Source organism: Elephas maximus, chromosome 3 (genome assembly GCF_024166365.1).
Source record: "Elephas maximus indicus isolate mEleMax1 chromosome 3, mEleMax1 primary haplotype, whole genome shotgun sequence".
NCBI lineage: Eukaryota > Metazoa > Chordata > Mammalia > Proboscidea > Elephantidae > Elephas > Elephas maximus.
Window position 1 is genome coordinate 41,951,437 of NC_064821.1, and position 16,537 is coordinate 41,967,973.

Sequence of the window (16,537 nt, forward strand, 5' to 3'; positions counted from 1 at the left end):
GGCCAGGGTCACTCTGGGTGTCCCTCTGCATGTATGTTCTCATCCCGGCTGGACTGAGATCGGGGTCCCCTCTGGGCATCCTGCGCCTGCACAGCACCCACTCCAGGCTAAGCACTTTGAGTTAGGGTGTCAGATCTGTGGGGCAGGAGCTGTATCATGCCTGGCCAGCCCTGGGTCAGGCCAGTGCCTGACACATACTGGTTGAAAGTGTGGACAGGCCAAATGTCCAGTCAGTCCATGCAGCTGGCTCTCCCCAGCTGCCGGAGTGCATGCAGCCTGGCCACTCCCACTCTGTGGGGGCCACGTGCTCGTCTGTAAAGTTAGAGACTGGGTGAGATGGCCTTGGAGCTTTTCTGCCTCTGATCCAAAGTCTCAACCTGGTCCTCTCCCAGAAGTGATCACTGCACGTGGGCCAGCCCAGCTGGGGACATGCAGGGGACCAGCCTCAAGTCCTCCCCAGGGAGGGCAGAAGGGGCAGGACTGTAGGGAGGGGTAGGGGACCCACTTCCGAGGCCACTCACCCCCAGATGATGGTCTTTCCAGGAAGTTCCAGGCCAGCAGACATGCAGAGGGACCCCAACACACATCGAAAGGGACCTGCAGCTCCATTCCAGATGGGGACAAGGCCCAGGGGCAGGGGGAGATGCTGTTTGGGACCTCTGCTGCACTCTGGCCAGGGGCACTGTCCCTTGGCACGCGCCCAGGAAAGAGAATGGAGCACGCTGAGTCTGGCCGGTGATACGTGCTTCTCCATCTGCACTGGGCACATGGTGAGCACCTGGGCCCTGGGCTATGGGCATCAGTAGCTCAGTCCACTTTCCGCCAAGGCCAGAACTGAGCTGCGGGTCAGGCTGCTCCAGCCTTCAACCACAGGGCTGCCAGGATGCACCTGGTGGCAGGAAGCAGAGATTTGTCTGGAGCTTGGGAACCCAACCCAAGGCACCCCCAGGGGCTCAGGCGGGGGCCACTGGCCTCTGGGCCATGAGCTGTTTCTGTATCAGGTCCACTGGCTAGGCTCTGGCTGCAGGGAGAGGCCACTGATTCAGCCAGTATTTATTTCCCAGTGCCGTCCTGCCGTCACTGTGGTCCTCTGCTGGCCTGGGCCCCGGTTTCCTGCAGCAATCACTCAGCTTAAGTTCTCTTCACTCTTTAGTATTTGTGTTTGAGGCCCATTCATACTACTGGGTAAAACGTTAAATCCTTTTCCCCTAAGGTTGGAAACAAGGCAAAGACTTCTACTCAGCTTTGTCTCTGGAGTCCCAGCTAGTGCAATAAAACAAGAAAAGCAGATAAAAGGCATGACAGAGCAGAGAGAAGAGAGCAGGCAGACTGCACTTCAGCACCATGCCTAAACTCCGTGGGCCAGGGGTGTTAGACAAAGAGCCATCTTCATCCAGGGAGGTGGGCACAGCCTCTGTAAAGACAAAGGCCATCTGACCATTTGGGGCCTTGGGAGGGCCAGGTACAAGTTTTTCAAGAGGCTTCCTCTCAGGCCTTCTGCAGAGGGAGTGGGTTCCCTGAGCCCTTGAACTCAGGGAGTGCTCCTGAGAAGTAACCTTGAATGCAAGCACCTCAGGTCATTTGGGAAGAAAACAGGGCCAACCAAGCAAAAGGATGGAGATTTGAATCCACCCAGAGGTGCCTTAGAAGAAAGGCCTGGTGATCTAAAAAAAAAAAAAAATTTTTTTTTTTTTTTAGATCTACTTCTGAAAAATCACCCATTGAAAAACCCTATGGATGATCAAAAGGGGGAAAAAACAGAACAGAATTTTAAATTCTCATGCACTCCAGACTTTCTGGAGCCATAAAGGCTGGATGAACCCCTGAAGCTGTTGCTCCGAGATAATATTTTAAACCTTGAGCCAAAAGTATTCCCTAAAATCTTCTTAAAACCAAACAGCGGTTTAGCTTTACTAATAAATTGTGCCTTGAGCATTGTGCTCTTCCAAGATCTGTCTATACTGGGTCAAATTGACAATAGCAACTCAAAAGATAGGAAACTTAAGGGGCAGTGAGTTTATGTCAGTAGGGGAGGAACAACTCAGGAAAGGAGGGTGAGAATGGTTGCACGACTAGAAAGATATAATCAAAGTCACCGAATTGTACACGTAGAAATTGTTCAATTGGTGTATGTTTTGCTGCGTGTATTCTCAACAACAACAAAATAAACAACACTTTTTTCAAAAAAGAAGGAAAGAAAACCCTATGGAGTACAATTCTACTCTGAAACATAGGGGGTCGCCACGAGTCAGAGTCAATTCCACAGCAGCTGGTCTGTTTTTTGAGCCACGTCAGAGGATTCCCGACACCGGCATTCAGCTCTCCACGGGGACAGTCTGTCCTCCCCACCACTCACTGAGGCCTGGGTACGGAGAGCCCTGGGGGGACACGAGGGGGCCACCCAGCCCCGCACACCCTTCCAGAGCACGTTCGGGACCCACCCATCAGCGATGGGTCATTTTCCAGATCACTCCAGCCAGAATGCAAACATGGGGAAGTGCAGGACGGGACCCTTCTTTTAGGACACATGGAAGAGCCAGCTGGTCTCCTGAGCCCCCACCCCGGAGGTGATGTAGTCCTTGGCTTTGCCGCTGGTAGTTGAGGGGGCAGGGCTGTTGTTCTTCTTGGTTGCCATGGAGACCACCCAAACTCATGGCCACCCGCCGTGGGCAGAGTAGAACTGTGCTCCATGAGATTTTCAGTGGCTGTTTTTTGGAAGTAGATCACGCCTTTCTTCTGAGGTGCCTCTGGGTGGACTGTAACCTCCACCCTTTTGAAGAGCACTTAACTGTTTGTATCACCCAGAGATTCAGGGTGGTAGCTGGAGCTTCAGGGGCTCAGAACGCATAACCTCCACAGTGGTGACTGGGTTTGGAGGGGCCAGAGGTGGAGCCTTTCTGCACCATTTTGTCAGCAGGAAACTCAGTCCACTCCGTGGCGGTTCTACCTTGGTATTTGTCCCACGCCAGCGGCTGATGGCCGGGCTGTCTGGAGGCAGCATTCCTGGACCTCCTCTCAGCTCCCATCGTGCCCGCCCCTTGGGAGATAAGATAGAGCCGGTGTTTGGGAGGAGGTGCAGACGCAGCCACAGCGGCCCACGGGGGTGATGAAAGGGCCTCCAGAAAGGTGCTGACGTGGCCGCCGCACTTAATGAGGTCATCGCTGAGGCCGCGGCCCTGATAACCCAGAGGTCAGGCTCCCAGCAAGTGGCTGCGGGGGAACCAAGCTGTCTGTCACCACCCTCCAGGGCCTGGGCCCAGCGGCCAGGGCAGCAGCCAGGTCCACCACCGCTGAGCACCCACCATGTTTGCCCAGGGTTCATTTCGGGGCTGTCACTTGAAGCCCAGTGTAGTATCCTTGTCCCTGGACTGTGACAGCCCAGCAAGGAGGAAACCCCAGCCAGTGTGCCGGGGGGCAGCTGGCAGCCCAGGGAGAGCTTTGGGCACTGCCACTCCAGCCCCAGCCACTCCTCCTCCCAGGCTGGGTCACCCCCATTTCCTACTCTCAGGGGGCCTTTACAGTCCTTGGTTGCAGCTCACAGGTATCCACAGGGCCCATCAGCCCAGAAGCGTAAGCAGTGCCCGGGGCTAATCTCTAAATTCATGGGCTAATCTCTAAATTTATGCCCCGCCCCCAGCCAGCCTTGTCAAAGGGGGGGAGTGGTGATTCACTGGCCAACCTCACCTTTGCGGGGAGGGGAGCAATAAGCCATCAGGCCTCATACCCCTTGTGCGTGGGGGCTAATGGCCCCGCTAGCCCCCTCTTGCTATGCCTCTGTATTAGCCATTCCGTGTATTTATGGGGTCCTGGGCTGGGCTGGACACTGTGCTGGGTGCCAGGCACTTAGGTGCCTAAACCCCAGCTGGCCCTCAGCCGGCAGGTTCTGGATCTCCCCAGGCACCCTGCCCTGAGCTGCTGATCTAGCTCCGTCCAGCTCACTAAGCACCGTCCTTGCCCTCGTTGCCTGGCCAGATACTGATGTGGGGGGCAGGGGCGGTGTACAAGTCAGAGGCCAGCACATGACTCCAGGGAGAAAGAGGAGGTGCGGAAAGAACAGGAGGGTGGGAGGTGGACCCGTTCTGCCCCTTTCCTCACCTCCCCAGTCTCCACTTGCTCGTCTGTGCGGCACAGGGCTGGAATCAGGTATGACCACGTGAGTGTGGGTGTGTAGATGTGGGCGTGTACAGTGGGTGCATGTAGAGTGTGTTTGTGTGTGTGCATAACACGGGTGTGTACATGTAGGACATGTGTGTATTTATGCATGGAGCGTGAGTGTGTATTGTGGGCAGGTGTGTGTAGAGTGGAGAAGCCCTGGTGGCGAAGTGGTTAAGCACTTGGCTGCTAACCAAAAGGTCGGCAGTTCAAACCCACCAGCTGCTCCATTCGAGAAAGATGTGGCAGCCTGTTTCCATAAAGATTACGGCCTTGGAAACCCTATCGGGCAGTTCTACTCTGTTCGACTCGACCGCGGTAGGTTTGGGTTTGTTGTTGTTGTTTTAGTGAGTAGAACACGTGTATTGTGCACAGCATGGGTGCAAGTGTGTAAAGCGTGATCTGTGGTGTGTGCGCATGAGCATGTACACATTTAAAAAAAAATCGCTGCTGAGTCAATTCCGACTCATAGCTACCCTATAGGATGGAGTAGAACTGCCCCATAGGGTATGAGTGACTGGTGGATTTGAACTGCCGACCTTTTGGTTAGCAGCCGAGCTCTAACCACTGCACCACCAGGACTAGAGTGTAAACATGAGTATATATAGAGAGAGTGTGTGTGTGTGTGTGTGTGTAAAGCATGGATATGAGCATGTAGAGCATGAGTGTGTGTGTGGAGAGTAGGTGTGAATATGTCAAGTGTGAGCACGTATTTGTGGAGCGTGGGTGTGAGTGTATGGAGTGTGGGTATGTGTGTGCAGGGGGTGAGCATGGGTGTGTAAGCACCAGCACAGAGTGTGATGTTAGCATGAAGCTAAAGTACTGGGGCCCTGATGACCTCTGGGATGCCAAAAGCCCTGCTGTCTTGAGGCCATTCCCAGTAGGGTCCTGGATGGGGTGATTCTGCCCGGACAAGGGAGCTGCTGTCAGGGATGGGGCAGAGAAAGGCAGAGGGAGCCCACCCTCGCCCTAGCAGGTCTGGGGAACAGTGAAGCCTCAAAGAAGCCTTGAGGTGGTCTTGCCTGGGAGCACCCAGGAGGCCAGGGCCAAAGCCAAGGCAGCCACTGTGTAGGGAGCCTGCCTGGGTGTCTGGGGGCCTCTGCTCCGCTCAGAAGCCAGCCGTCATTCCAGATGAGTCCCACACTTTCCCCAGACAGGACCCTTGTGCTCTTCAGGGCTGCGTCTCAGCAGAACACCCAGTTTTCTTCTTTTCTGGCCCAGAGCTTTCCATGCCTCCCACACGGCAGGGGGAAAGGGGGGAAGAGACACACGGCCACCACCTTGAGGTGCACAGCCCCAGTCCTGGGGGACCCATTGCTAAAAGAGGCATGGAGGGTTCCACTTAAGCTCCCTCTTGCTCCTGAGCCCAGAAGAAAAACAAATCAGAAAGCCACTTCCAAAGATAACCAGCAGGGAGCGGGAGCCACCCACAGCCTGACCAGGCGGGGAGGAGCCGGCCGGAGCTCAGGCACATCCTGGGAACAGTCAGGTTTGCCAGGGCAGGAATGGCTGGGGATTGTGTCCGCTAGCTATGAGTCTCTCAGCAGATCCCCCTCTCCCGTGGCAACTGGGCCCCAGGAGCCTGACACAGCTGCACCCCCACCACCTTGGCCTGGCGGAGGGCAGAGGGTCCTCCCTGTCTTCCAAGGTGACGGTGCCCACCATTTCTGCAGGAGTTGTGAAGACCCACCTGGAAACTCCCAATGTGCAGACACATGCCTGCCCCCACTCCGTAGGGGGAAAACTGCAGCCCTTCCCTGCAGAAACACACGATGGTCCCCTCCCCCAGGGTCCACCCAGAACCAAGAGTTGTATGAACTGTCTCCAAGGATCTGGGAGTCAGTGGCCCCTGGCCATTGGGTGAGGCAGCCTCGCCCCTACCCCATCCTGAAACAAGGGGCTGCATTTACAATGGGCCAAAAGGCTCTCTCCAGGTCCTGGTCTTCAGGTTGTGACCACAGGCTCCGCACCCAAGTGGCAGATTATGGACCCCTCGGAGTCTGTTGGGACAGGTGGGCTGACTTGTACAAAAAAAACCAGAGGAGAGATTTAGTCTGGGATTGATTTTTCCCAACTTCGTGGCATTAGCCCACCCTGCAGAGAGGGACAGCGAGGCCATCACAGGTCACACGCCCACACAGTGGGGTCGGTCTGGCTCCAAAACCTATTCTACTTTTCCTCAATCAAGCTGCCTTCCCCAAAAAGAAACAGATGCTCTAGAACTTTCCATCAAGTTTCAACCTAATATTGAGAGCAAAGTGTGCCCCTTGCGCCTTACCCTTTCCAGCCAGGGGAGTGGGAAGATGAAGCTTCCTCCCCAGGGAGCATAGCAGAGCCTGTCCACTTCAGCTGGACATCAATCTCCAAGGGCGGTGGGGACCACTAGGTGCTCAGAGGGCCGAGGCCTTCCCCGGCGCAGCTCACAGGGGCGGGGGTGCTCCAGAGTTCAGCACCGCTGTCCCTGGGGCCTCCTCTCTGCCTGCTCCCTCATCCCACTGACCAAGCACTTTACATTGGAACCACTTTCCCTCTTTTTCTCCCTCTCTCCATCTGTCTCTGTCTCTTTGTCTTATCTCTCCAGTGCTCTCTCTTCATCTCTCTCTTTCTGTGTGTTTCTCTGTGTCTCTGTATCTCTCTGAGTCTCCAAATATATCCCTCCCCTATCTCTGTCTCTCTCCATCTCTCTCCATCTCTGTCTCTCTTTGTGGCTCTCTCTCTGTCTTTCCATCTGTGTGTCTCTCTCCCCATCACTGTCTCTCTGTGTCTCTCTCTTCACCTTACTCTCTGTCTCTCTCTCTCCACCCTGCTTCCTCTGTCGCTCTGTCTCTCTTCACATCACTCTCTGTCTCTTCACCTTGCTCCCTCTGTCTCTCTCTCTCTCTGTGTCCCTCTTCACATCACACTCTCTGTTTCTGCCTCTGTCTTTGTCTCTAGGTCTCTCTCTTCACCTCACTGTCTCTCTCTTCACCTTGCTCCCTCTGTCTCTCTCTCTCTGTGTCTCTCTTCACATCACTCTCTGTCTTTGTCTCTGTGTCTCTCTCTTTACCTCACTCTCTCTGTCTCTGTCTTTCCACATTTCCCCTCCCCCACTCTCCAGCCCATTTTGTGGGTTCTTGACCTTCCAGCAGGAACTCACACACTTACTGGGACCCCAAGCCAGGAGGCACCCCAAGGTCTGTGACTTGGTATCGAGTGTCCAGAGAGCAGGGGTCTTGGGGGCAGATGCCCACAGTCACCCAGCTGTGCCAGTACCCACCTGACCTCTGAGGACATCCCCAAAGAGCGGGATGGCCACAGCCTATGTTATCCAAAGAGGGCACTCTCGAGGGGGAACGTGCACTATGAACACCTCCACTGGACTATGGATGAACCCCGGGGCCCCAGGCAGGTGGTGCAGCCCCTTCCACAGGGGTCCCTCAGCCATCTTCCCCATACATCCTCCTCATCCCTCTGCTGTCCAGGAGACCCTCTGGCCAGGCAATCCCCCTTCCTAGACTTATGTATTTTGGCCTCCTCAACCCTGCCCACCTTGCGTGGTCTCTGGCGATTGGCGGCAGTTTTAGTTGTTTTAACCCCCCCTCAAAGCACTGTCTGGGACAGACTCTCCCCATGCCTGGCTCCCCTCCTGCTAGCAGTGCGTGGGGTGGGGGGGGTGCATATTGCAGTAGCATTTCCGCCTCCTGCTCCATCATTGTGTTTGCTCTCCTCCCCTTCCCTCTCTGCTCCTGCTCAACCGGCCTCTGTGATTAAGCCTCAAGGTCTCCTGCTGCTTTTAATAGGCCCGTAGGCCACGTCTGATGAGAGCTGGCCGCACAGCTGGCTCCGAGCGCCCGCGCCGGCCCTGAATGCACGGTATTAATCATCACTGTCAAGCACTCGGCCCTAAATATGTCCACCCAGGACAAAATTATACCAAACAGAAAAAAAAGCCGTGATTGGCCGCATATTGAAAACAGACACTAAATGGCCCCCGCCCCCCGTCCCCTCCCCGTTTTCAGGGCTCCCCCAAGGCTGTGATCCAGTGTAATGAACAATAGATAACTTGGGGGGCAGGTCGCAGTCGCCACATTTGGTATTCATAAAAGTTCTGTGTCATGTGTAAAAGGAACTCAAAGGTGGAGAGAGGGGCACAGCTTCCACAGCCAGGGCCTGGGTGCAGCAGAGGGTACATCCTAGGCACCCATTCCAGGGGACCCTGAGGTATGGGCTCGGGCTCCCTGGGGAGAGAGAGCCACGGGCCCCAGGCCAGGTGGCAGCGTGGGTGAGGGCATGAGCAGGGCCCCCTCAGCCTCCCTGCACCCCCGCACCCTGGCCCCTTGTAGCTAGGATCTGTCTGCCTCTGCCCCAGGCAAATAGTCCTCCTGCTTCCCTGAGATCAGCCCTTTCTTCTTTGGTGTCGGCCATAATAGTTAAACTGGGGGCGAAGTGCGTGTTGCATCAGGCATGGTAAAAGTTTCTGACGGTGGTTACCTGGCGTAGTGACCTCCGCCGTGGGGATACATGGGGCTGGGGGTCGCTCACCTGCACTGTGGCCATCCTGAGGTTCCCACAGGACCCAGCTGGGAGAGATGGAGAAGGGAGAAGGGTGAAGGCCCAGGGTTATGTCGTACCCCACCTCAAAGGTGGCCAGGCCCCATGCTGTGTTTGTCCTCAGATCACCCAAAATCATGGTTTCCAAAGAACCTCGGCAGCAGCTGTGGCTTCCGGCAGGCCCGCTGCCCCAGGGCAGGTGGGGGAGCTCAGGGTTGAGCACCTTAGGTCTGTCCGCTGGCCAACCACCTGGACCCCATCTAAGTGACTGGACCATGACGTTGCGGTCATAATCTGCAGGTGGCAATTCTCACCCCATGGGCAGAAGTCTCCAGTTTGCAAAGCTCTCCACCCTATACCACCTCACTCCATCATTATCCAGTCCCATGAGCTCAGCCAGGAGAACTGGAAAATTATAGCTCGGGTGGGCAAGGGGTTTGAAAGGTCAGATGGCCAGAGGGCAGGGAGCTGAGAGGTGAAGCTGGGCCTTCTGACCCACGACTCCACGTCCTCCCTCAGCCTTCCGTGTCACCCAACTTAAGACCTCCCCCAAGGTCACACTGGCTCTCAACTGAGCAAGCAGCACTGACAGATGTGACAGAGAGCTGCTATCCATGTCCTGAAGGAACTTTCTAGAAGCCAGGAAAGGGCCTGGGGATGCACCCCCAGGTGCAGTCTCAGCCACTGCCACAAGCTTTCCAGCCCACTCAGGCCTGGTGACCAGGTCTCAGGAGGACAGGGAGGCTGTGAGGTTTCCAGGCTCACAGTCCTTATCCTGCAATGTCTACTCTCTGGATTGGATTCCAGTTGAGGTCCTCGGCTCCTGCTGAAAACTTCAGTGAATCCCTCAAATCACTGAAATTTCAATTAAGAATGATGTGGGGTGCATGGTATCTGAGGGACTCTAATGAATAAGGCCACTCCTTGGAAACCCTATGAGGCAGCTCTACTCCGTCCTATAGGGTCTCTATGAGTCGGCTTCGATGGGACGGCAACAGGTTTAGTTTTAGTTTTCTGTAATGAATAAGGAGAAGCCCTGGTGGCACCGTGGTTAAGCACTCAGCTACTAACCAAAAGGTCGGCGATTCGAACCCACCAGCTGCTCCATAGGAGAAGGATATGACATTCTGCTTCCATAAAGATCATAGCCTTGGAAACCTTATGGAGAAGTTCTATTCTGTCCTATAGGGTCGCTGTGAGTTGGAATCGACTCAAAGGCGACAGGTTTGGCTTTCTTAATGAATAAAGGACTATTGCCTGGGGTTGGCACAGGATTCTCCACTTCATTCCTTCAGTTGATGGCGATCACCTGGGGGTCACCCAGGCCTGCAGCACCCTTGAGAGCAGACTCTGACCAGCACTGAGCCCAGAGCATGGGCCTTTCCCCGGGCTAGGAAGGAGGAGCTATGACTGGATGTGCCTGGCGTGCTTTCTGTGAAATCCCTGAGTGGTGCAAATGGTTAACACGATTGGCTGCCAACCAGATGGTTGGAGGTTCAAGTCCACCCAGAGGTACCTCAGAAGAAAGTCTTGGTGATCTATTTCCAAAAAAATCAGCCTCTGAAAACCCCTACGCAGCGCAGTTCTGCTCTGCCATCTACAGGGTTGGAGCCGACGCAATGGCCACTGGTTTGTTTGGTTTGGGTTTTGGGGAACTGGCAGGGGAGTCAGAACGTCCTTTCCTCCTTTAATTTGCTGCATAAATGCCATCTCTGCAGCTCTCTCACACAAGCTGGGGCCACGATCTCTGAAGTCTTGGCCCACCTTCCACAGACAATGTTTAGAGTGGAGCAAGCAGGAGGCCATGTGGTTGACACCCAGGTGGCAAAGACAGACAGTGGGTCTTGATGGTGACAGCACCACATGGGGAGTGCCGGCCTGAGCAGCCCTTCCCCAACCTCCAGGTGACAACACGTGGCCTTGTGGGCCATGGCAAGAAGAAGACAGGGCACGACGTGATAAACACAGGCACTGGGCAGGAGGAAGCTGAAGGCTCCCACTCAGTGATGACACTGAGAGGGGCAGTGCTTTCAGAGGTTTGCTGGAGAAGACAACTCGGGAGGATTCTGATTTGGGAGGCGGGGCCTTACAGTCAAGCCTGCGCCCATGTGATACAGTCAGGTGAGGGCAGTGCCATCCACGGTGTAATGCCTGGGTACTTGGCGCTGCGCAGAGCCCTGTCCCTCATTCCTTCCAGTAATCCACACAGCCTGCCCCCCAGGAACGGCCCTCAGGCCTCCCAGATCACGCCTGAGGGACTACAGCCTAAAGAGGCTCAGCAAATGCCCCCGAGACACAGAGCTGGGGGAGCGCAGGAGGCCAACAGCACCAAGGACGCGTCCTGACCTCGGCACCGCCGCTTGCCCCTGAATGAGTATCTTCTGGCTACTGTAACGAAGAGACACAAAGTGGGTGGCTTGTAAGGAAAGAAAGTTACTGGCTCACAATTCTGAGGCTGGGAGTCCCAAAATCAGGGTGTTGGCCATGTTGAGGGAGAAACTGTCTGCCTCTCTCCCCGCTCCCAGGGGTCCAGGTGTTCCTAGGCTTGCGGGGGCATCCCTCCAATCCCTGCCTGTATCTGTGTCTCTTCCACTCCTTTATAAAGACACCGCTCAGATGGGATCAGGACACCTCTTACTCCGGTATGACCTCGTGCTAACTTAAGTGATATCTTCAAAGACCCTATTTCCAAACAAGGTCACGTTCACCTGTACCAGGGTTAGGACCTCAACATATCTTATGGGAGACACAATTTACCCCCTAACACCCAGGGATGCCCACAGTGTCTCTGCAAACAGCACCCTGCTGATTCCAGACCACCCTGTTCCTCCAAACAGCCCCGACTGTAGAATCGGAGATGGATGTAGGCGGAGGTATTTGACACCAGCTCCTCAGGGCGTCTCCTGACAAGAGCTGAGCGCCTTGTTGGTGACGAGTACACCGTGAATCAAGTGTCATTTCTAAGGGCCGAGACCCCGTCACATTCTTCTGGAAACTGGGCCGTTTGCTTTTCCCATGACTCCCACGACAGCGTTAGCAAAACCTCCCTAATCTTAAGCAAACAATGTCCTTGCCCACATAAGTACACGGGCAGCTCAGAGATGGATTGTGCACGGCTTCGAACAGGCCTGGCGTGTCTGGTATTCGTGGAATCGTTCCAGGAACCTCCAGCCCCCTCCGCTAAGTGAGCATCTCTCAGCCACGGAGCACGGGGGGCAGCTCGGCTGGACGTGTGGCCGCTGTCTGATCAGCAGAGGCCGGGCCAGCTCGGCCATGTTCACATGCGGTCCCCCTGCAAGGAGGCCAGAGGGGCAGGAGATGGTGTTTGAAATCCTCCCTCCCAGTAGAGAAACACTATCAGGGAGAAAGGCAGAACAGGAGTCCCCCATCGCCCCTGTGTTCTTATTGCCTGTTTGCGGAAGAGGAGAAGTCCCTGAGTGGTGCAAATGGTGAACACGCTCAGTTGCTAACCAAAAGGTTGGAGGTTCAAGTCTGGCCAGCGGCACCTCGGAAGAAAGGCCTGGCGACCTACTTCCAAAGAATCAGAGCCATTGGAAACCCTGTAGAGCACAGTTCTCCTCTGACACACATGGGTTGCCATGAGTCAAAGTCAACGCAACAGCAATTGGTTTTGCAGAAGAGGAATGGGTAGCCTTCTGAACACTTGCTGTTCTAAGTGTTCACATGCATGCTCTTGTTTAATAATCCTCAAAGCTGCCCTACGAGGGACACTGTTGTTAGACCCATTTACAGTTGAACAAGCTGAGGACCCCTGGTGGTGCAGTGGTTAAGTGCTTGATTGCTAACCGAAAAGTGGACAATTCAAACCCACCAGTTGCTCCCTGGGAGAAAGATGTGGCAGCCTACTTCCGTAAAGATTTACAGCCTTGGAAACCCTATGAGGCAGTAATACTCTGTTCTATAGGGTCGCTATGAGTCAAAATCAACTCAATAGCAATGGGCTTTGTTTTCTTTTTTAAGCTGAGGGCAAGAGGCAACTTGCTAGAGTCCTCTAGCTATAGGATGGTGGAGTCAGGAACTAGAGCAGGCTCCAACACCTCCACTCGTCACCATGACAAAGCAGGATCTGACACTCTTCTGCAACCTCGGACTCAGAGGCCAGGGTCCTGAAAGCCGGGCCATTATAACTGTTCCCCACCCCAGCTAAGGAAATCCCCACACTGTAGGGGCACTCACATGAACTCCCGGGGAACCAAGGTGGTCACTGGCCGCTCATGCTGGGCTACTGGCAGGATGCGTCCACACATGTGGCTTTGTTGTTGCTGACACAGGACCCGGAGTTACCATGCTAGTCTGCACCTGGTCCGGGTGTGAAGCTCCAAATCTTGGCTTCCTCCCTCAGAGACCCTAGGTGGGACCTCCAAAGCCTCATATTGGCTGCAGACAACTGGCTCCTTCTCTGCTAAGAGTCCCCATGCCCAGGAGCAAGGCCAGCACCTGACATCTGGCCCAGGTGTCTGAGTGGCTGTCTGTCTGGTAGGCAGATCTGTGTCCCTCCATGACCTGTGAGCTCCCATCCCAGGCTGAAAGTGGAGATCTTGGTGCTAGGCCCTACTGTCTGGGCTGCAGTGGAGAAGGAAGTCACCCTGATGCCCGGGGAATCACTTTCTCTCTGTGCTAAGTGAATGAATGAAACTCTCACTTTGAATGACCTGGGAAACCTCGACGCACCTGGCAGAGGAAGTCATACCTTCCTAAACACCTCCCCTCCCACAGCCTGCAGTGAGCTAGAGAACCTTCCGAAGGCTTCCTCCCCACTGTGGTCCCTGTACTGGCCACAGGGGTGCACGTTTGGTAGGTTTGACAGGACTGACAGGACCTGACACAGCACCTGGGCAAACCCCTACATGCAGGCACGTGCATGGAGTTTTCTAGAACCTCTCTGGCTTCAGCCTCTCTGTCTTCCTTCCTTCCCCTGAAATTCCAAGGGCAGTTTTCCCTGATGGCCCTAGCCAGTGCTGGTGGGAGAGGTTTTCATGGGACACCTTCCCAGGTCCCCATTCGCCTGGATGACTACCTACCCAGACACACACCCAGAGATGCCAGGCATGAGCGCCATCTGCCTTGAAAGGAATGACTTGTGTCAGGGGCTCCCCCTGGGGCCATCGTGCCCCCAGGGATGCTTAGCAATGTCTGGAGACGGGGTACTACTGACATTGAGTGGGTGGAGGCCAGGGATGCTGCTCAACGTCCTACAGTGCACGGGATGGTCCCCATCACAGAGAAAGACCTGGAACAAAATGTCAGTCCTGGTAAGGTAGAGACACCCGCCCGAGGCCATGGTCTTCATACAATGAAACTCGTTAACATGCATCCTGGTGCAAAGACGTCCCTGACGGCAAAATCTTCCTGCACTCTTAGATGGTGTCAGACATTTGAGGGTAAATAACTTGTTTTCTCTGGATGAAGACGCACACACCATGTGGTCCACGGCGTTCCGGGTCCTCGTGTGCTGGTTCAATCCTGTGCCCGCACACAGAGCCAGGACAGCAAAGGCGCAGTCATGGCCCCATGCCATGGTCACCATGGACAGCATAGACACGTGAGCCATGGGGCATTTTCCAGCCTTGGGGGGCAGTTTGCCCACCTCCTCATACACAGTTAAAAGTCATCTCCTGGTTCCCTCTGGCATAGGTGCAGCCTACCCACCTCTGTGAGAGAACTTTAGTCAAGGAGAACCTGCGACGGATTTTCTCTGGACCCAAGACATTCACACGACATAAGAGGGAGCTGTTGTGTGTCTCTATGCTGCTGAACAGGCTTCAGCAGAGCTTCCAGACTAAGACAGACTAGGCAGGTAGGCTTGGCAATCTACTTCTGAAAATCAGCCAGTGAAAAACCCTACGGATCACAACGGTCTGATCCACAGCTGGTCATGGGGATGGCTCAGGACTGGGCAGTTTGTGCCATTGTATATGGAGTTGCCACGAGTTGGGGCCATCTCAACAGCTGCTAAAAACAAGAGGTCACTGGAGGTTGATACCTGGACAGTGGATGGCAGCCAGGTGGGCAGAGGGCAGAAGACGGTGGGAAATAGCCTGCCACCGACATCTGCTGCTGCCCTTGGGAGAGGAGCCGCCCTGCTCTGAACCCCAGAGCCGTCTCCTGGAAAAGCAGCTGAAAGGAGCCTGGAGAGTTTTATCTTCCTTCACTGAGCAGAGAGCCCTGGGTTCTCCCAGGAGTCTGGGAAAAGGCAGGGAGTTGACCCCTGTCGCTGCCCCCAATCCCCTCTTAAAAGGCCCGAACAACTCTAACGAGGTGACGAGGACGTGAGTGATCTTCATGCGGTGGCAAACCAGATGGGGCTCATGTGAAACAAACATCGCCGTGCTTGTCCAAGTGGTGCTGAAGATAATTTGACCTAACAATGGGAAATTATGTATGATTTCCACCTTATCCTCACCTCTACACAATCACTGTATGTGAGGATTTGTGCCAGGAGAGGAGGTGAGATCACGCATAATTCAAACCATTCTGCGGGAAGTAGATTCTCCTCAGAGCGCTGGAGAGAATAGAAAGTTAGGGAGGCTTGAACGATGGCCAACGCCTCCTGAGAAAAGTCAAGGTGAGGCCATTATTGTCACTGCCGTGGCTAATATTGTCATCTGGGGCTGTCTTTCAGCTGATTGACTTACAGACGCTCCATTTGCCAACTGGAGTCTTCCGATCGATTTTTAAAAATAAAGATGAGTTTTCTAAGTTCAGAAAATCAAAGGCACGTGTGAAGAACGTGTCACACAGCCAAGCTTGCCAACCCTCTTGTCTAAGGAGGTTGCCTTTATCCTGGGTGGTGGTGATGTTGTTCGTTGCCTTCAAGCTGGCTCCGACTCATGGAAATTCCATGTACAACAGAACAAAACATTGCCCAGTCCTGTGCCATCTTCCCAGTCATCAGTATGTTCAAGTGCATTGTGTTCGCTGTGTGTTTCAAGTGCCTGCCAACCTAGAGGGTTCATCTTCCAGCACTATGTTGTTGTTTTTACTCATGGTAACCTTATATATAACAGAACAAAACCTTGTCCAGTCCTGCTCCATTTTCACGATTGTTAGTGTGTTTCAGTCTATTGTTACAGCTATTGTGTCAAAATTCCATTGTGATCCATAGGTTTTCATTGGCTAATTTTTGGAAGTAGATTTCCAGGCCTTTCTTCCTAGTCTGACTTAGTCTTGAAAGTTCCATTGAAAGCTGTCCTGCGTGGGTGATGCTGCTGGTATTTGAAATACCAGGGGCATAGCTTCCAGCATCACAGCAACACACAAGCCACCACAGTAGGACAAACTGACAGACGGGTGGCTGGTCCTTGGTATTAAAGTTCATGACAATGGCCATTCCAAACCCTCTTCTACCTCACTCATCAGGGTCTTCCCCCACCCAGGTCTCTGGGAAGAGGCGCAAACCGCCAAGATTCACACAGCCTGTGGCCCCCATCCACAATGCCGCCGCAGCAGCCACCCGACGTGAGGCTTGCCTGAGCCATCTGTAATGTATCTTTATTTGCAGTTACTTCTGAGTTCATGTTTCACCCTCTCCTCCACCTGTCATCAGCGTTTATCTTCATACACTCTCACGGCTTCATCTCCTCCGGCCTTGTCTTTAAAGGATCTTGAGAAAATTGTTGGCAATCCTACTTCTTTCCCCCGAGGCAGGGAAAAAAGTGTCCTCCGTGTGACTCGAAAAAGACGCCAGGTCTATGGCGGCAGCCAGAACTCCAGAGGCACGGAAAACGAGATCTCATCTCAAACAACGCCCTTGCTCCAAAGCGATGCGTGTTTAGAAGTTGGCATGGGACAAGGGCTTCCAGCATGTTCACTATGTCAGGTCTCTTGGAAAACA

At 54.3% G+C, this 16,537-nt stretch overlaps 1 protein-coding gene across 6 annotated transcripts in view; it reads left to right on the forward strand.

The window, feature by feature from the left end:
- PRDM16 (PR/SET domain 16) overlaps positions 1-16,537 on the forward strand; it is a 452,044-nt gene that overhangs the window by 341,583 nt on the left and 93,924 nt on the right. The window lies entirely within an intron of this gene.